Below are 16,552 nucleotides of genomic sequence, written 5' to 3'. Positions count from 1 at the left end.
AGTCCCCTGCCTTGCCTCGTGTTCACACTCCTCAAACATCTGAGCTACTAACATGTACTTGCCAGTTTTGGCAAATTATATGTATCTAGTTCTTTATGTATTTCGTAAACCGGCACTTCTAGACCCTTGACCACTTCGCTGGTTTGCAGCTGGTTATTGCTTTTATTATTGCTCGCTTTGCAATTGCAGCATGTCACTGTATTTTTGATAATAAGTTACTGAATACAGGAGTTCAGCTACAGTCACACAAAGCCCTGTAGCTGGGACATTTATCTTATCTCGCTCTTCTATATCTGATGCTTCAGCCTCTGTAGCCCCAAATTCTTTACTGGTTTTTTTTTTTTTTCCGCTTGTTGTCATAGCACGTTGTCAAACTCATGTCTGTTTTGCTCTTTCTAATTTTTTTTTTAGTTTGATATACTATCACCATGAGTTCCCTGACAGCATTGCTGCTTCTCTTGCCTTTTATATGTGCTTCAGATTATTTTCCTCCAAAAATACGGATCCTAGACTCTTTAAATATGTAGTAGAATATGGAAGGTAAAGCCAACATCACTAAAGGCCTTGACAGTAAAGCGGGAGGGCTCGATCCTGTGGTTCTTGCCTAAATCAAGCTGATGAGGACTTCAAGCCTGAGCGAGGAATAGCTGTTAGCTGCAGCCCTTGGCCCAGCGTGGACAACTTCTAGCCTTCGTGTAGTGATTTCATCTTCAAAGCATTTTGCAAATACTAATCTCCAAAACATCCCCAGAAGGAAAGTCTGATAAGTAAGTAGCATTATCCCAGTTCTGGACTGGGAAACTGAGGGAAGCAGGTTAAGTGACTTGCTTAGGATCACAGAGGGAATTGGGTTTAGAGGTAGGATTAAGATTCATGAGTTCCTGGCTCCCACCCCCGCGCGCAGGCTGCTGGACAACACCTCGCACTTTATAGCCGAGCTATTATTCTTTTGGAAAGTATGAAGCATTTTGTCATTGGGCAAATATACGTTTTATTGGCAGCGTAGAGCGCCATAATCCAAAGCGTTACATTAATGCTTTCAAAAATATTTTATTTGGTAAATCCATAGCTGATCCATATGCCTTTTTATAGACTCTTCCACTGGGGACATTTTTAATGAGAGATTGTGCTGGCTAGGTCCAGTGTCAGGTACTAAAAGAAGTGCTTTGTTGTGCAGATGTCTTAAGAATAGCTCCAGAGGATGAAATATGACTGTGTTGACCTTTCAGCTGTGAGCTTATTTGTCAGGATTCAAATAAGTTGAAAGGATCAAACCAAACAGTTTCCGTAGTCAGACTGGGAATTGTGTTGCAGAGGTCAACAGTGAAGGCCACATCGCGGATTCCATAACATAGCCAATTGTTGGTACGTATTAAAGTACTGGAGCAGCTCCTGCAGTCAGAGACACAATTAAAATTCTAATTTATTAATGTATACAGAGAGCTGGCCCAGCCTGTCACTCACTGATTCAAATGACTGCCCAGTCTTTTTTTTTTTTTTTTTCTTCTTTTTTTTCCCTCCTCACTCCTGGTGCTTTTGCGGTCTTAAACGTACTGGAAGTCTTCTTGAATGTAACAGACCCCGGGTGCATCCCTGCCAGGAAAATCCGTTGCTGAAAGGAAATAGTGGCGCTGGGGGTAGAATTTTTGCGTAAAACTGCACCCACACAAGCACCCCACACCCCCTGAAGTTGGATGGTGCCGCACTGACGAGGCAATACCCGTTGCTGACAGCACGTAGAATAAATGTCGAGGGTAGTAGAAATGCGCCTGTTTTTCAAAAGTTTGCTTAAATAATGAACCAAGTCTTCTTTGCACTTAGTTTATAAATATAGATGTCTCATTGGATAGCCACAGCAGTTAGCAGTTCCCTATTTTTTTTCCCAACAAACAGACTTCGTGCGTAACAAGAATACCATAGGCGCTGCTTATCTCTGCTGTGCTTGGCGAAGGCGCTGGCGAAAAGCTCTAACACGAGTGCAGGGGAGCTGTGTTCGCATGAAACGGGGCAGGGGAAAGGACGCCGTTCACCCGGGGTGCTGGTTCTCCTCAGGAGATGCTCCGTGGCCCTGCCCGTCCCGGGAGGGGAGGCTGGCGCGGTCCCGCGCGGGGCTGGAAGAGCTCCCTCCATCTCGGGCTCGGCACTTTAATGCTGTCTGGCAAGCTCTGTCGTGTCAGCCCCGCCGCCGCAAACAGATGTGGAAAATTCAGCTAGTGTACAGCGTGTAGCTAATCTGTTATCGCCTCGTGGGTAATTTCTTATATTCCTTCTTTATTCCCTGATGAAATAGCCACGGTACTTAAATACATCACAGCATCCCGTGGCTGCACTGGACCACGGTCCCTTCAATAGCGTTCAGGTGACAATGGGCTCCAGCGATGCCTTTGGGGTCTCTTGGCCTTGATGACTCTACCTGGAGACCTGCTTTTAGCAAATTTTGAGATATTTAGCATAAAAGAACTTGGACACAGGAGTGGAGATGTGCTCTGCTGATAGTTGAAAAAAAAATAAAAAATCTCCAGATACACGATGACTCACATTTTGAGCCTATCTCACACTGCCGTGCTTTATATTTGGCAGTGACCTCCGGTTTTGCAGCCTGATGACACAAACAAAAGAAAATTGAAAGTTAAGGAATGGATTTAGTAACCAGCAGTTGGGAAAAGAATATAAAAAAATCTCAGCCCCACAAAAATTACTGGAAGTGAAAAAAGACTAAAGCATGTTTGATAATATATTTGCCATAGACATTGGATTTCCTTAAGTCTGCGAAACAAATAATTTAACAGGCCAGGTATGCTTAGGATTTTGAAAATGTGCACATTTTTCCTGGCCAAGATAAATATATCTTTGTATTAATAGAGGTATTGATTAAAATGTGCAGCTTTAATTGCTGATGCTCTTAACGATTATTCATTTTGGTTCTTCAAGCATTTTAGTTGCTGGCAAGAGCACACAGATTGGAAACAAATCAAGAGACACATTTTCTCCCGAGAAAGTAAAAGTGCATGTGTGTTTTGGCAATACTAAAAATACAATTTTTTTTTAAAGACGTAAATGTTGTGTGTTGCATTGAGCTGAAAGTTGGATACCGGACTGAAAACAGATTTAGGACGTCCAAGTCAGTATCTTGCAATTGAAACCCAACACTTGACTTTTTTATGTGATTAAATGAGATCTGTTGTATGATAGTTAACCTGCGTGTGTTTGGAGAGAAGAGATAATGAAATTACTAAGATGGAAACTTTTGTTTTCGGTTGACAAAACAGCAAATAAATCTCCCCTTTAAGGCACTGCCAAGAAAAGAGTTTGGGTTTGGTTTAGATTTTTGGGGTGAGACTGGAGGAGGCTGAGAGGACAGAGCTGTCCTCGCCTTTGCATACCGCTGCTTTTTAACGCAGCCTCTTGGCTGGGCTTTTGTAGAATTTCATTTGCATGCTATATTATCTTAATATTTCTTTCCAGTATCTTGAGAAATAGAAGAGGGCAAGAGGAAAAAAAAAAAAAATCACTGTAGCTTGATGTCAGGGGCAGTTATTATTGTTTTTTATGAAATTAGAAATCGTTAGCTCGACAACGTAATAAACTGTGAAAGGGGAAGGGAAGGGTATTCTCTGTTTCGCTTGGAGCACACAAGTACCAGGTTACGTAGCCTCAGGTTTTACACGCGATGTGCCTTTTTTACATAGTGGTAAATTTAACGACTGGTAGAGAAATTATGTCTCAGCAGGTAATTTGAGAGGGGAAATAAATTTGCAAGGGTATTTCTTCTATTTGTATGAGTATCTCTCTCTTTCACTCTTGAAGATGGAAGTTGATGTGAATTTGGCCTCAGTCAAGCCAATGGGAATTTTGCCACCGACTCTAGCTGGGTTGAGATTTCACTTCTGCAGAGTTTAAACAGTTTACCTATGAAAATTTCACTTGAATCTTTCATATTTTTTTTTATTATTATTTTTGACTTTAGTAATAAAGCCAAGTTGAGTTTTGCTGGTTTCTACCAAAGGACCCATAGCTCTTTTCTTTTTTCATCCCTAAGCCCAACTCTAGGTGTTAGTCAGTTCTTGGAATATGCCTGTGAAGTGCAAATAGCATCCACCCCACAAACAGAACAAAATCTGAGTCAGGTCCTCAAAGTTACATGATCAGCTTGAAAATTTTGATACTAAGGGGTTTTTTCAGCGAAACCTGTGGGCTTTTTTTTGCTGCCCTTTTATATTTTTTTAAAGGCTTTAGTATTCACTTTTTCCAGCTTTTCAGACTGAGCAGAAAGGTGACAAATGCGGTTATTTTTCTTGAAAGAAGTCTATGATTGCCCTGTAATTACATGATTCCAAAAAAACGTGGCTTCTAGGAAAATACCAATATATTGGAAGAGCTGGCAGTGTTGAGGTACTGTCAGCAAATACGATTATTCTCATTTTATAGCCGTGGAAACCCCGGCAGAGAGATGCTAAGTGACTCGCCCAAGGTCAGATAGATCTGCAGCGCCGTTGAGGTGTGCGGCTTCTGCCGGGGTTTTTGGGAGGTTGGCGTCTGCGTGTTGTAAAGTCGTCGGTCCTGAGGGACAAAACTGAAAGTAGAAGCCAGGATCCCTCATTGCCAGCCCTGCGTCTCGTTAGAGCACCCCGAGTAGAATTTTCTAGTAGGTTTTCTGCTTTGACATTAAACATTTAGAGAGTAGGGTGGGCTTTTTTTAAAAAAAAAAGAAAAAGTGATTTCTGACCAGGTTGGGAGCGGGGCGGTGGGGCTGGCTGTGCCCGGGTCCGGCCGTGTGTTACCCACCTCGGGGAAGGGGAAAACAAATGAAACCTTCCTGACTGGTCAGAAATGTGTAAATTGCTGACAAAATGACACATGTAATTAAGAGTGCTCCTGCCATTTTACCTTGTGGTTTACACCTACAGTGTTGAAAAAAGAGAGTGACTCCCACCTCGCTAATTACCATTATCACTGAAATGGTAGGGTTTGAGTCATTAGTTCCATGTGCATTTAATTAGAGGAAGGCTGAAATTGGATTTAACTTATTACTTTTTCATGGATCACTTTCTTGTCATCACTTCAAATTGGATTGCAGCCCCAGGTAACTAATTATGAGCGCCACAGGATCAAGAGTGAAAAAAAGGTAATTAGGAATAACACTGTTGGACCCTTGCTGGTAGTCCACTTGTGCTTGGGAAGAAATGAGAGCGGTATTTTGTAGTATTACAGATTAGGGAGTTAAAGGTATGCACTGCTGCTAGGAATGATGGGAGACTGCCCCCTCCTATAGCGGTTTATATGATGTACAGCTGGGTTGAAGATGTTATAGCGACATGGTTCCACAATCAGCTCCTTAATTCCGAGATTAAACTTGTAAAAGCAACAGATCGGTTGTAGGTATGAGGCATCTCAACAGCCGGGTAGTCAGGGGTCCTTACGTACGTGATTACACCGCTGCTCTCGAGGCGTTCTCGAGCCACGGTACGGAGCGGTTTGGGTACAGCGAGCTAGAATTGATAACAAATTAATGAACATATTAATGATCCGAAAAGATCGTTCGTATCCGACAGGGACGTATATCACTCAGGAGAACAACGGTGAGGTTGATGATGTGTACGTCAGGAATTCAGCTCCGTTGCTGCCGTGATAAAATCAGGACGTTGCTTCTCTTTTGTTTGCTGGAGAGGTTTCTTTTTGTTTTGTGTTTTGTGGGGAAGGCTTGCTTGGTTGGTTCGTCCCTTTTTATACGATTGCCAAGTTCTGCTTTCTTCAGAAAATACTTTAAAACAAATTGTTTTATTTCCACGTGCAAAACAGAGTTCAGAACTGCAAGTAATCAATTTTATTGACAGAGTCTGGAAAAAAATGTTGATGAGAGTTCAAGGATGTGAAAAGATTGAAATTTCGAAGTACCCAACCCTGAGTGTAGGAAAATTTCAGAAGCAGTTTCATTAAGCAAAGAAATCTATTGTGTAGGGATCTGTAAGAGGGAAGTCTGCTCTAGGACCTAATGGTATTACAAGGAGGAGCTGATTTTTGCCTTGAGAAGAGGAAAAGTTTCTTAATTTCTCATAGTAGTGAATCACAGTTCAAAAGCTAGCACAATTTCCTCAAGTTGTTTAAAATGGCTTTTAATGCTCTGTTAATGTAGGCAAATATTTGTGACTCAGTGTTGGGTAAGTGATGCTTGCTCATTATTTCCTGATGCCAGCAAAGTGTAGGAAATTATGTGAGGACCATGCAGAGATGCTAAATAGACTTAAGAGTAACCAAATTCAGCTACGGAAATTAAGTCTTTCTCATTTGCTTGACATTACAAAATAAATCTAGAGATTAGTAGGTATTACCTTTAATACAGAAAAAGAGAATCTGCTTTAATACATCTCAAATTGATTTACAATTTTTATACATAATATTCATCTGTGGTTGAAAAGGGGGCAACCTAGGGTCGAGTGATGTAGTGTTTCCATTTTTCCATATGAGTCTTACTGTGTGTGATAAAAGCAAACTCCTTTATTTTGTCAGTCTGCAGGAATTTCTGATGAAGTGCAGGGGTCACTTTTCTGTCAATTTGAGTAGGCAGCATTTTTGAACTACTGTTTTCCTCCCCCCTCCCCCCCCCTTACAAACCGTGGCCCTGATCTGACACACGCGTGCACACACACACTTAAGAGCGCTGCAATCTGCAACTTATTAGTGCGCGGCGCTGGAGCCCGTCCAGTGGTTAGAAAATTTCCTGAAGCCGGGAATAACAGCAGTGGGTGCAAGTGCCATCGAACAGAAGTGACAATGAGGGGCAGTCCGGCCCGCCTGGCGAGACGCCCGGGCTGGAAAACCAGCTGAGATAGTCGAACGCAGGAAGATTGACGCGGTGCATCTGGGAAATGCTCAAAAAGTTGGGTTCTTGAAAAAATTACCTTCTGTGATCGTAAGACATCATCTGTTTTCCTACAGAGATTGTTTATAACAGGGTTTTCAAGCACTTGTCAAATAACCAGGAGTGAAGGAAACAGGCTAAAAAATCTCTTACCGTTCAGATGAGTCCTGGTGTAGCTGGAAAAAAAACAAGCTCTCGTCATAGAGATCCGCAGCTTCCCGAGTCAAAGGGTGCCTGAGAGAGGGAGAGAAGGAAACCATTAGTCAAAAGTGTCGCAGGCAGTGCTCGTGGAGCGCGGGGTGTAGGTTGGGGAAGGTGGTACGCTGGGGCGATGCGCGGAGCGACGCCGTTACGGGAGTCGCGAGGTGAAGTCATACCTAGTAACTGGTTTTTTTGTGTTGCTGTGCTTTTGTTACTTAGCTGTGATATCATGGGCGAAATATTATAAACATATCATGGCTATAGCTTGCTTGTGTAACAAAAGATCGGGAACTTTTATTAAGTTTGTTTTCCTTGTCATATTGTAAAAATTTATTATGTGTACTGTGTATATTAGAAACAGATTTGGGTAATTCTGTCTAAATGAAGTCATCCCAGCTATTTCCAGACTGTCTGTTTTCGGTTGTGAATAATTTTCATACATCAGATGGTTGTCATATTTAGTAGCTCTCTACATTTTAAATAGGACATATCCCATTTTGAACTTCTACGGACTTTTAGCTGCCTCCGATTCTTGAAGGCTATTTTGTTGCAGGAGTATTTGAAAGTACGGGGCAGAGCTGGACGGGTGCCGGCGGAGTCCCTCGCCTTTCTGCACCAAAATCCCAGATTTTTAACAACTGCAGTAGTACTCGCGGCTTTCGGCGCACGCGCTGGGGAAGAGCCTGCCAGATACCTATTTCAGCTTGTCCCTTTGTGTTCACACTTTGCAACAAACATGTTAAAAAAACACTAAAGAAAAAGTACCATGTACCAAAAATCTCCTCCGATAAAAGAAATCTCTTCTCTCAAAGAATGCATGCTGCTTTTTTTTTCCCCCTTTTAACAGAAGTGTGAAAGAAGTTAATGTTTAAATGTTTAATGTTTAAATTTAAATCATACACAGATCTACATAGCAGCTGAGTTACTGTGACTTTTTTTTTTTTAAATTTTTTTTTTTTTTTTAATCCTCAAGGCAAAGTTTCTTTAGTCAGCGTGGGGAAGCTCCGGTGTTCCTCGTGCACTGACTGAGAGCAGTATGCACTGGAGGAATCTGCAGCGATGATCACAGAGCAGAATTTTCCCCTAAAACCATCAACTTTGCCAGAAATACTTGAGTTACAGCAATTTGTTTAAAAAGAAAGGGGGGGGGGGAAGGCAAGAGAGAAAGAGAGAAGGCATTTTGATCTAGCTTTCTTGAGTGGAGGAGAGCAGCTGTTTGCCTCATGTGTTTAAATCTCCAGAGCTAATATTGAAGTTTCAGGGCAACAAGTGCAACATAACAGAATAAGTAGAAACTAAACCCAGGGAAACAATTGGAAATGCCGCTTGGATGTGACTTCGGAGCTTGACAGTTTTACAGCTGCGTCGTCAGGTTGGCAAAATATTTTGTGGTGCGTGCAAAGAAAAGGCTGCTGCGTTACTGAAATGTTTTTATTTTCCTGATAAGTGTAGTCTGCCTTTTATAAATTACTAATCTATTTAAGGTGTAACATTAATGGCGCATAATCTCAAGCCATTGAAAGCCTAGAAAATTAGAGTAGACTGAAGGCACCAGAAAGAAATGTACTTTGTGTCAGAATGAAGTTCGATGAAGCATGGAGAAGATGGAACAGATTATTAAATAAACTTTGAGGGGAGATGGAAAAGGCACTGAAATATCTCTCATTTTGAAAGGAATTAGTTTACTTGATTATATGCAACTGTATCACACTCAGGAAAGTATAAGACAAATGAAAGCAAAACAAAATTTAATTGAGCTATTATTTTGCAGACTTTGGCTCCGTTTCAGGCAGCCTAATCAAATTGTGCTTTGCTCAAATAACTAATGTTAAATGCAGTCTACCAACAGATGTTTAAACAGAGACTAATTGGAAAATCTGCATCCTGGCCTGAGCGTGTCTAGCTGAAAAAGTTTTGAAATTGTATTTTGGAGGGAGGTGGGGAGATGGCAGGAGGAGCTCGCGTAGCGATGGGTGTCACAGAGCAGCACGTGCCGCGTTCCCGTCGTGCCAGGAGGCAGCAGTGCCCGCGCTGGAGCCACCGAGGTCGCTGATGCCACGGCTTGGTACCGTTTGCCCCGCAGAAAATTGTCCTCCATCGCGTTACGTCATGGGACTCGTGTTGCTCCGTAGCTCTTGCCACGTGTCAGCGTGCATCGGGCACGCAGATTGAGGGTGTTCAAAGCGGTACGTGTGATTATCAAATCTCAACGCTCTCTTGCCGGTTCCGTCACTTTGTCATTTTTTAAGCAGTACGGATTCAAATAATATGTTGCCGTGTTTTAAGTTACTAACCTGTGTGGCATATCTCAATATTGAGCCTTTCACGACACATCTATGCAGCCACACGGACCTCTTGGATGGTTTGCAGCGTGGGGATAAATACCTTGGGCCAGATTTGTCCTGGGTTTAAGGGACAACCGTCGGGAGGTGCGCTGGAGTCGAGGGATCCCGTGGAGATAGGTATAGCATCCTACCTCCGATTTTTCTTCCGAATCCGTTTAACACCATAGTGCCTCCAAGTAGTACCGAGGTGATCAGTTCTGGTTTGCCCAGCGATAGCGATCACACCCACTGTGATTTCTTGATAGGATGTTTGTTTTTGTGCACTTTGCTGCTCATCAAGACTTTGGGCTGAAGATTTACTCGTGATTTGTGTCCCAGGCTTTGAGCAGGGTCGGTTTGTGTTGTGCAGGTGCGGTGCATGTTTCCACATTTGCTGTAGACAATGTCCATCCCAAGGACTTTGTTGTCCTAGCGAATGGTATTTTGTGCATTCAGACAACTTTTGGAAGGAACTGGTTTTTTATCTATATAGTCATGAAGCAAAAGGCAAAAATTACAAACACTAGTGAAAATTCTCCCATCTTTCATTGGGAAAAAAAAATTAAAAATCAATAGAAGTGTTTTGGCTAACTCTTAATAGCTTGGGTAAACATCTGAAGCAAACCTGTAGGGAGATGCTAACTGCCAGCCTGGTCCATTGGTTCACAACCACAGTGCAGATTTAGTAATTTTATTCTTGCTGGTTTTGCTTGCAAGAACAGATGCACAAAGACCTGTTGTTTGATGATCTGTCACCGTAATCGCTGGCCGTGTTACTAATTGATGAACTTCCCAGCTCCATCCCAACGAGAGCTCTCTTAGGGCCGAGGTGGCAACCTGTCGCCCGAAGCTGGATTGTAACCCATGCCTCTGTTTCCTGCGGTCCTCTTCGTGGGATGATTACTCTGGGATGAGAGGGAGATGCAACTCGATGAGTGATCCGTAAAGTGTACTAGAGAGACCCGTCTGGCTCTCGCAAAGGTTTGTCCACGGTTGTCTCAGGGCTCAGTGGCTCCTGAAGTTAGTGCTGGTGTTCTACAGGCTTAATAGCCAGTATGGAATGGGGAGCAGTCAGTGTGAGTGTAAAAAAAAAAAAAGGCACACATATATATATATTTCCAAATTTACCAATTGGAACCCTACAAAAGATAGATTATATTTTATGGCTTGTAAACAGCAGGGCAGATATTTCAGGAGAACTGCAGACAGCTGTAATTTTGTGAATGTGCACAAATTACTTGGAAAACAAATATTCCTCTGCCTACACAGCTGTATTCACAACCGTGGACCAGAATGCCTTTTGCATGATGCTCATGCCTGGTTCTATGGAATATAATAGTGCTCAAATGAAGAAAATGTGATTTAAAAGCAAAGTCAGAATTAATACTCGCTGTGAAAACGTGTATTACTGGCTGAGGTGTTGGCACGGGAATGGATAAACCACTTCAGGAAAAATGAGAACTAACCGAGGCATTTATTTGCACTCACATCAAGAGCTGAGCGCTCAGATGTTTGTGGTGGAGATGAATGTGCCTGTATCTTCCAGAGATGCCAAGTGCCGTCTGTGCCATCCTACAGGGTAGACATTATATTGGATTTGGTGGACGAAGAGGTCTGCGGGGCTGCGTCTGGTCACCGTGGGGAGAAGGGGCGTGGGGAGGAGGCAAAGGGCTCCCCCGGCTCCCCGGGGCTGTGGGGCAGCATCCTGCCCGGCCCTTTTCTTCCCGGTTACCTGCACCCAGGTGGATTTGCAGAACGCAGCCGAGCTGTCATTCACGTCATTTAATTGCGCGCTGGCGGTTCCTTCTGTTTGTCCTTTTACTGTGTGATAAGGAGTTTATACAGGAAAGTCTGAATAACAAGAGAGAAGGCAAAGAAAATCCCCAAAAGTAAAAACAAGGCCAGGCAAGAAGGAGTAAAGCACAAGTTGGCAAGAGCCAAAGGCCTCGCATTGATTTTACTTTTAACTTTTGTGTTTATTCAAAGGCTGTGGATACAGGTTAACTTCCTTTGCTCAATATTTATTGCTACGTTACTTGTCTTAAACTGGAACAATGAGCACTTTGTTGATTGGGTTAAGAGATTGTCCCATTTTATTCGGTCTCCTGCATCTCTCTCTGTATCTGCAGGTTTTAAGCAGTTTATTTTAATTTCAGATTTCTAACCCTCCGTCGTGAATCGCAGCTGTGCCACCGGCAGCAACACTTGAGGGACTATTGTTCGTCTTTTCAAAGTGGTGGGAGCACACAGCGGAGCCATTAGCTTCTCTGAAACCTGACCTTCCTTGATGATAGTACACCTTGCAGATTCGGAGCAGGATAAACAATTTAAAGGAGAGGGGAAATATCAGATAGGTTATTTTTCATCAGAAAAGGTTGTAGAAATATTCTGCGCAAGAATTAAAAACAGGAGGAAAAAAGCCACAATGGCAGTAGTTCCCTTTCTGTTTGACGGCCGCCGAAGATGCTACCCGAATCAGTTCATAGGAGAGCGAATGCCTCCGTGCCGGTGACCACGCTAACCCTGGAGCAGACAGTTGAGCGGAAAATCAGTAAAGTCACAGTGCAGTGAATGATGACTGCGCTGATTGACCCTCATTTAGCGATAGCAGTGATTTTGGAGCTGTTAAAAATGGGCCCAAAGACCCGTCCCGGCCAGGCTCGCAGGCTGCCCCCCGAAGTATTGGGGATTTCTCTCTGGAGTAGGAGCATAAATAAGATGCAGAACATAGTTAAGTTATTTTTAAATCACGTTGTCCGCAATTGGCACTACAAGGGAAGGTATGTTTATGACTTCCATCACTGTTATTTTTTACTTGGGCTTGTTGCTTGGAAAGTGTGCTCATTTTGAGTCCTTCACTCAGCTGTGTCTACCCAGAAGAAAAACAAACCCATTTCTTCTGAGAGAGCCCGGCAGTGGACACATCAGAGCAGCAGGGCCAGCTGCAAAATTGTGGTGGTGTTTTGTTGCTAATTCTGCAGGAGTGAGTGGAGGGGACCACCCTGTCTTTAAAAAAAAAAAAAAAAGGAAAGAAAAACAAAAATAAAAAAAACCACTTTCAGTTTGTAACTTTGATTTTGCTGAAAAAAGGGAAACTAAAAAAAAAAAAGCAGCAAACAGCCTTAGTCCTTGCACAGGATGCTGTAATAATTACTGGGGCAGTTTTTCCATTCCTGGTTGCTTTTGCTTCACACCTGTAGGAGGCCCGTTCTTTTGCTTCTTTGCTTTGCCACCAAAGTACTTTTATTTGAAAACACGAGGAAATTCAATTTCCTAACACGCCTCTCAAGTCAGGGCAGTTACGGCAATAGAACGGTTGCAAATGGCTCATGTGTGAACAGTTCAGGATGGAGCTATTCGTACGGGGCCATGCTGAGGTGCGGGAGAGGGAAGATAATTGTAAATGTTCTTGTGGGGATCTGATTGACAGCTTATTGTCTGCAGGCGGTTGAGTAAAGAATAGGAAATGAGTTAAGTGGGGGGGATCTGGCAGGCTGCAGGCTCTCCTGATGGCAGCTGCTGCGCCAAGCAAAGCGCCCCGGGGCTCCCAGACCAGCAGCACCCCCCTTTCCGAGGCACCCCCAAAAGGACGCCCCTCACTCAGTTCGAAACGTCTGTGAGATGAGCCCGTGTCTCGTGCGCTTGGTCGTCTGGGGTGCCTGGAGCGGTCTCACCCCCACGGTCAGGGTGACCCCGGTTTGCCTGTTTCCGACCCGTTGATGCGGGGGCACAGCGGGGATGCGCTGGTGGGTGCCCGTGGTCCAGAAGCAGAACAAGAGAAGGAAACGTCTTCTCTCCTGACTCAATAGATTTCTTAGCGCGAGGTCTCTTTGGCAGTTTTACAACATCATGAGGTCTGGGGCCAGTTAACGTGTGTTTTAAAGTTTTCGTTACCCCACGTTTTTCTCTGGAGTGATGTGTGCCCTCGGGTCCGAGTGCCCGTGAGAAGCCCCCGATGAGCGGTTAAATGTTACAGAACCACACGTGCTGAAGATAGAAATATATTTTTAAAAAAAGTACTCCTCACCCAAAATCTCCCTGTATTTTTTTTTATCTCCTTGCCTATGTGCATTTAAAAAAAAAAAATAAAAAAAAAAAATCCCAGCTTTGCGTTGTTAGTGTAGGCTTCTGAGCCAGATTGTACTACAGAGCACACTGATGTGTCTTCCCCTGAGGTATGGAAAGATCTATGTGTGCTAAGCAGGTGTTTTCGTTTGTTTAATTGGAGCTGAGTTTAGCACAATATTACAGATAAATGAATTACACATGTTCAGTAATTCATAGAAAGTGATCGTTGTTTTGCTTAGGCACTTGTCTTCGCATCCAGGTTTGCAGAGATAGCGTGCTGGCAAACGTGGACAGAGGTCTTTTAAAAGCAAAAAAAGGGTGCGTACGTGAGGAGAGCCTGATGTCTGGTTGCTAAAACAGCAATAACTATTTTGTCTTTGTTTAAATCGTAACATTTTAAATTTAAATAGTATCCTGTTTTGACAAACTGCAAAACCACAGGTCTGAAAAAGAAATGCAGGAGGCCTGTGTCAATAGTCGGTGGCATCTCTGGGCAGGAAGCTTTGGGGTGACACACGCTGGCGGTGACGGCACCGGGGATGGAGAGACCCGGGAACCACCCGGAGAGCTCCGGGGCTTCTCCGGCGTGCCGCACCCAGAGCAGCCGGTTGCATGCACGTTGCTTGGCAAGACGACGACTGGTTTGCTTCTACCAGTGTTTTTTATTTATTGTTAGTCACTCTTTCCATCTCTTTTTTTTTTTTTTTCCTTACCGGGCTTCACGGGCTCAAGCCGTGCCCCCCTCCCCCCGGCAGAGGTGCCGTGGAGCACGGGTGCCTCCAGCCCCCCATCACCGCTGACAGGTCTCACCGCAGCGGGACGGGACCCCTGGATCCCAGCGAAGCCTCCCCGGCGGGAGCGGCGCGGGTGACGTGCCCGGCCCCGCTCTCCCCACCAAGGAGCACCGAGCAAGAGCCCACGGGGCGGCTCGGAGGTGCTGCCTTTCAAAGGACGAGCAAAACTGGTCGCTTCTAACAGCTTCCCTCCTGGGTTTGAGTAGTCCCAGCCCTTGGCCAGCTTCCAAATGGGTAATTACATTCGACTTACCCAAATTTCCTCTGCAGATTCAATTGTAAACTATTTTCTCGCTCTCTCCTGCAGTGTTGTATATAACTGTGCTGCGCAGCATTAAACAACTGTCACGCGCAGCTCCAGAGCCTGTTGAGTTTTAGGCACAGAAAGTTAAAGGTTGTATCAGAACTTGCGCTGAACTTTGGAGAAAGCATTGTTTGTGCCTCTCCAGTTCACGAAGTACTTTGGAGCAAGCCTTTGGATTAAAGGTGTGGTTGGTGTGTAAGGCGCTGTTGGTAGCAGACGGTGCCAGCACTCGAGGCTGACTGTGAAAAGTGACTTTCTCAGGGACATCCTCTCTCATGGATGTCCTCACCTTCAAGCCTTCTGATAATGGAACTGAAGGCTGTTTAGCTGCATTCCTCATTCATCCGGGAATTTGTTGAAGCATCACCTGTAGACCTACTATGTATATTCCTTCCCTCCCGCCAGCCTCCTGATGGATGCTTCCCCTCCACGGGCCGCAGCACAAGGGTCTCCTACGGCAAGGGTGGCTTCCCTACGTTGATAGGACAAACCGACAGCCCTCACCCACATGTGTACCCGTATAAAGCTGTGCCTAGCAAAGCCTGCATCCTAGGATGTGATCCAGGCGGCGGGTCTCGGTGCAGCAGCATGTCCTTCTAAAGGAAGCCAAAGGCACGTGGGGAAGCGGTGCGTGATCTTGGGAAGTGCTCCTGCATCCTCCCGGTTAAATGGAGCCACCACAGTAAATCACAGTTGAAAGTGAGTTGGAAGCTTTTAAAACTGTTACTTGTTTGAGGCTTTTCCTGCTGCACGTGTTGGTGTGGGATCGTTCTGCAGGAAGATCCTGGGAATTAACGTGTGTCCAAACCCAGCAGCAATCTCGGAAGGTTTGTGGCGGTGTAATCTATAAACTTTTAATTATAGCTGAGTAAATAGCTTGAAATTTCTTTAAACTCTTTGTTCACGAGTGTATATTAAAACGTGCCCATCCCACATGCACACGCACACACACCCTTTTCCTTCCTTCCTCGTTTTACACCCACTTCCAGCAAGGCTTTGGTTCGTGGCATCCTTCCTGGTGCCGGGAGCCGTGGGCAGAGCTCCCCGCGGGGCTGGCCCGGCCGGGGGCTCCGATGGATCACCGAGCCGCTCCGCTCTGCCGTCCCCCCGGCATCTGTCTGCTTTCAGAGGACGGTGCAGAAGCTGTTGACTGTGTCTGGGTTTCCCACTTGATGTGCAACCCATTTGGGAGGCTGATTCTGCAGCTTTAATGAGATGCAAATTGTTTGTGATGCTGCCTTATTAAATGTATTGTAATTTTAAAATCATTTGCTTGTTAATTGTATTTAAATAGCTGCCACTTAGACAAGCAGAAAGTTTCCAGAAAGATAAATTGTTTTTTCTTTTTACTATGTCTGAAAGCAGCCCCGATGACTTCTCTCGGCTGCTTTTACACGGCACTTTCCAAATGGAAGTGTGTCCCAGCCGTGCTGGCCTCCTGGTCCTCACCCCTTCCCCCAAAGAAGCAGCACTCACTCCGTTACCTTTCTTCTATGAAACCGCAGTCCCTACAGAAGGTAATACAGCGGAGCGGCTTGGGACATTTCGAGGGGAGGTAGCTTACCGTCCCCTCTGTTCAGACACGTCGGATCAGCCGAGGTCACATTTTGGCAGGCGTGTGATGTTGATGCTGCCGCAGCTGGGATTCGAAAGGATCCCGAAGATTTGGGGGATGCTTACATCTTTTGGGCCCTTTGAAATTCCCAGCCCATTTTCATGTCTATGTATGTCTGCCGGGCCGCCGAGGCAAGGTCGCCCGTCCTCGGCACCTCCGCAGCTCTGTCTTCTGCACGTTGAAATAAATGGCAAAGTTTCCCTTGGCTCCGGCTGAGCAATATGAGGTCCCTACTGACCTCAGTTCAGCTTGATGTAGAGCTGGGTTTGATACTACATCGTTGCTAGCTTTGGCATGGAGCAAGCTACGTGTTATCATTTGTGTATGAAATACCATCCTGGAAAATGAAAAATAATATTTCCGAATCGGTTCGTTCGTTCGTTCTTG

The 16,552-nt window shown here is 44.6% G+C and overlaps 1 protein-coding gene across 18 annotated transcripts in view; it reads left to right on the top strand.

Moving 5' to 3' along the window:
• Positions 1 to 16,552, top strand: part of FOXP1 (forkhead box P1) — a 390,389-nt gene that overhangs the window by 277,344 nt on the left and 96,493 nt on the right. The window lies entirely within an intron of this gene.

Source organism: Balearica regulorum, chromosome 10 (assembly GCF_011004875.1).
Source record: "Balearica regulorum gibbericeps isolate bBalReg1 chromosome 10, bBalReg1.pri, whole genome shotgun sequence".
In the NCBI taxonomy this organism is placed as follows: Eukaryota; Metazoa; Chordata; class Aves; order Gruiformes; family Gruidae; genus Balearica; species Balearica regulorum.
The sequence above is the reverse complement of the archived record's forward strand: the minus strand, read 5'-3'. Positions and strand labels throughout refer to the sequence as shown.